Source organism: Vicugna pacos, chromosome 5, assembly GCF_048564905.1.
Source record: "Vicugna pacos chromosome 5, VicPac4, whole genome shotgun sequence".
NCBI classification, from domain to species: Eukaryota; Metazoa; Chordata; class Mammalia; order Artiodactyla; family Camelidae; genus Vicugna; species Vicugna pacos.
This window is the reverse complement of record NC_132991.1, coordinates 70,153,104-70,157,419: the sequence shown is the minus strand read 5'-3', so window position 1 is coordinate 70,157,419 and position 4,316 is coordinate 70,153,104. Positions and strand designations below refer to the sequence as shown.

Below are 4,316 nucleotides of genomic sequence, written 5' to 3'. Positions count from 1 at the left end.
AACCGGAGACAGTGAGGCAAAGAGTGCTTTACAAAGTTGGCCAGGGCGGGGAGAAAATAGAGAGGGTGAGACTGAAGAGCTGGGATTTTGTCTTCTTTATTAGTGGAAGATGCTTGAACGTTGATGGGAAGAATATAAGTAAAAGAGAGATGTTGGATACTTAAGAGATGGAAAGGGTGGATCCAGAGCATTGACTGAGGAGTGCCTTCCCTGTGCCTTTAAGAAACCTTTCACCCAAACACTCAAGTCTGGGGAAGCCCCTGTGCCTCCTAGAACTCTGTCCTTGCCTGTAGGGTTTTTTCTGCCCGATCAGGATCACCCATGTACTCGTTAGGTCGTGAGTTCATGTCACCTGTGAGGGAAGTGCAGTGTTCACCACTGTGTCACCAGTGCCCAGGACAGTGAGTCTCCTTTTTTGGTCTTGAGATTGCTTTTGCCCTTAAAAATGACTGAGGACCCTAAAGGGCTTTTGTTTATGTGGGTTTTATCTATTAACATTTGAAGTGTTTGAAATTAAACTGGGAAATAGTTTACACATTTATTCATTTATTTGAAAATAACATGGGTGAACCCATTGTACATTAGCATGCACATTAGTAACATATGGTTCATGAAAAATAACTATTTTTCCAAAGAGGAATCAGAGAGAAGAGTGGCATTGTTGTACAATTCTTGCAACTTTCTTTAATACTGGCTTAAAAGAAGGCAGCTGGATTTGCACATCTGCTTCTATATTCAGCCAGTCCTGGTACCACACATGATGCAAATTTTGGAAAGCTCCACTGTAACTCATGAGAGAATGAGAAGGAGGAAGGTAAATATTATTATAAAATAGTTTTGACCTTGGGACCCCTGTAAGGGTTTCAGGGATGCCAGGAATCCATGGACTATACTCTGAGAACTGCTGGTCCAACCTGATGGGGAAAAGATATGAATTATTTCCTTAGCTGGAGCTTTTAATCCATTCCTGGAAACTCCCATCCCTCTGTCAATCTTTCAAAAAAAACATATAACTTAAGGCAAAGTTTACAGATTCTTATGATAAAGAAATTCTCATTGAGCCAATCTGTCTTTATTGTTCAATTCCCATCGTTTTAATCAGTTAAGCAGCTTCTACCATGATTTTAGTTCAGTGTTGAAATCATTCAAAATGAAATGATCATGGAAACTCCACCAAAGATCTGCCCTTTTGATGGCTCCCACAAAGACCAAAATAGGGGGGTTTTTTGCACAAAGAATTTTTATAAGGGTATCATCAAATTTAATTTCAAATAGATTAACTCAATTCCCTTAAAAATGGTTTCCTTATTTGTTATTAACCAGCAGAAGTTGTTTAAACCATGCTTTTTCCAGATGCGGGAAACCATTTCAGCTTTAGAGGATTCTGGGCAGGGAGCCTGGTGACCTCAGGTTCATGGTTCTGTTCACATTAACCAGCTGTGTCACCTCGACCAGGTCACTTCTCTTTCAACCTCATGGTTATTTTCTTCTATGAAACTAGACCAGTGGTTCTTAGATTTACTCATGTGCAGGAGCAATCAGAAGTCACGGGGTTTTCCTTGAATACAATCTACTTTGCTGAACACCATAAAATATGGCAAGTTTAGTTAGGCTGAGTGGAATAAGAACAATTTTAGCCTTAGAAAATATGACTGTATTATGTGGTCCCTGTACCAGGTCAAAACTGGGAACACAGAAGTCCATTAAAAAGAACAGAAAGGAAAAGAAAAGGTCACCCAATTAAGCATAGTCTACCATTTGCAAATTACCCTCATAAATATTTAGTTGCTCATTCCATCTTTTTGTCAGCTACCACTTGCAGTGCCATTGATTTCAGAGAAATGAATGGGAGGAAAACTTTAAAGAAATTCTGCCCACTAACTACTTCTGCTGCTTGAGAAATGTCCAACTTTCAACTGGAGCTATGAGACCCCTCAGTCTGCTTGGGAAGCAACAATGGTCAGTGGAAGGAAGGTCCTTACTGCCTTTAAAAAGTGTAATATTCTATGCTTTTACCATATTCCAACAAAACAGCCGATCTGACCTCCCAGAAGTATGGCCTCCGAGAGCCAAAAGAGCTTGTAGTCAGATCCCTGATTTGCAGATAAAATCAGGCCTAGAGAGCTTCTGAGGTTTTCCTAAATTTACCTGCCTCCTTGGAAGCCAGTTTAGACTCAGAACCTGGATCTGAGTCTCCTGTTTCCTGGTGGACTCGGTGTTTTTCCACTTTGCAAGCCTGTCCGATAGTCAGCAGAATGCCCCACCCCCACCCCCACCACGGTGCGCGTACAGTTAATTCTCTGTTGATGTTCTATCATTGTTTGTAACTTAGCCAACAATTATTTCTTCAGTTGAGAATTTGACATTAGAAATCTCATCCCTGGTACATAAGATTCTTGTTCGTTTGTTTTAAGATTTAATTAAAATCCACTTAGTTTTTTTTTTTTTTACTAAAAGAGATGAAAAATAAATACGCAAAGCAGTGAATTTAATTGTGAATTAATTAGGACACTGTTCTGTAAGTATCTGTCTTTGTTTTGTAATTCATGATGAGATTCATTTAGTCCTTCTCAGTTTGTGACCCATAATGAAGTCCATGTGTTTGTCACTGACACCAGCATCACGCCTGCGTTTATCTGTTGCTGAGAACGCTGAAAGATTCCCAAAGAGAAATGTCTGACTTTCCATGGGGAGAGGACTCCATGGGTCACCCTAGGAACTGTAAATGACTCTCTGGACCCGAAAACAAAGGGCCCCAAAGCCCCCCTTGTGATGCGGACACTTGTGATGCTGACAGCAGTGATGCCACAATTCCTACCTCCGATATTGTAAATCAAAATTAGTGAAAGAAGCTGTCTCACAGCATCTACTCACAAATCAAAATACATACCTGCTGATTCAGACTCATTCTTCTGCCCAGCTAATAGCCAGCCTGTTATATAATTAATATCTCTGGCTCCTAAAGAGCAACTTGGCCTTTCAATCCACCTCTAGAATGTAGTGGAAAACAAGCCTCATTTGTCACAGTTTCATTTCACGTTGCTTATTAGGCCTATGATAATTGCTTCTAGGTCACAGTGTTATTTGCAACATGAAATCTAGCTGGCTTCTTTCCCACTAATAATTCTTCTACCTGTTAGGGCCTGATACAAAGTTTAAAGAAGTTTTCCATCCAGTTCTTATCTCTTTTGCAAGGATTTTGGAATTATTGATAGTGACTAACACAAGAGATGTGTTCTCGTTTATTATAACAAGGTCCTTATGTTACAGATGGTTCTGCTAAAGAAAACTAAGGCTATTTGACACTAACCAAATCACAGGATGCTGTGGATGGGGGAAATCATATTTTGTAGTGTAATGCTCAACCACATCCGATCTTTTGAAAATTCAGAAAACCTGGTAAAGATCGTACGTCGTCTCCTGAGACTCAATTTTCCCCACGTAGCTGTGTGGAAATGTTTGTTGATTTGCCCAGAAACTCATTCAGCTGCCTCTAACGACCTCCATTATTCAAGGAGTGCCTAATATGTTTCTTCCCTCCAGCAGCCGATGAGAACAGCAACCACATTGTCTGTTAAACAGCCCACGGCATTTTCACTGGCCAAGTAGTCACCTGGTATTCCTTCAGTTTCCCCTTCTCCAACTCGGCAGAACCAGTTCAGTGCCTGTCCCAAAGGTGTCCAAGGAGGGGTGTTTTTCTTTACAATTTAGGACTCAATTTTTTTTTAGGACTCAATTCTTTAGATCCATATTACTCTGTGAAAAGTACAGGTAAAATAATATCTTCTTTAAGCATTCATTTGTCTTAATTTTATAGTTATTAAGTACTTTCCACGTGCCAGGCACTGGGCAAGATGCTGGTAAACCAAGCCTCTCCAAAAAAGACATAATTTCTTCCCTAGGAGCTCGTATTGTGGGAGAGAGAGCGGTAGAACGAGACAATCATAGAGCGATGTAACAAGTGCGGTATTTGACACTGATATTTTCCTTAATCGCCAGTGGAATCTTCGTCTACAATCTAAGGGATGCTTTCAAAATTGTACTGTTTTGGGGTTAGCCCACTTAAGGCAATTTTAAAATTTTAAATAAGGACAATTTGGGGGTTTTTGAGGAAAGAAAAGACAAAAATAAATACCCATTTTAAACACCAGCATACATTAATTTTAAAGGTAGGTATAAAGTTGCAAGCACCAAGTAAAATAATTATCTTGTGTTTTTATGCTCTTCTTAACATTTTTTCCTCTACTTTCTATTAACAAATCTGTTTGACTTTGATAATAAGGAAAACAATAGTTTGTTTTTTTTAAGGTTGCTGT

The 4,316-nt window shown here is 39.5% G+C and overlaps 1 long non-coding RNA gene across 1 annotated transcript; it reads right to left on the bottom strand.

The window, feature by feature from the left end:
• Positions 1–658: 658 nt before the first annotated feature.
• Positions 659–2,396, bottom strand: LOC140696455 (uncharacterized). Its single transcript, XR_012072816.1, has 2 exons — positions 2,149–2,396; positions 659–914 (listed from the first exon to the last, which is right to left on the bottom strand). It is a non-coding gene; the product is annotated as an uncharacterized lncRNA (long non-coding RNA).
• Between the last annotated feature and the right edge of the window lie 1,920 nt (positions 2,397–4,316).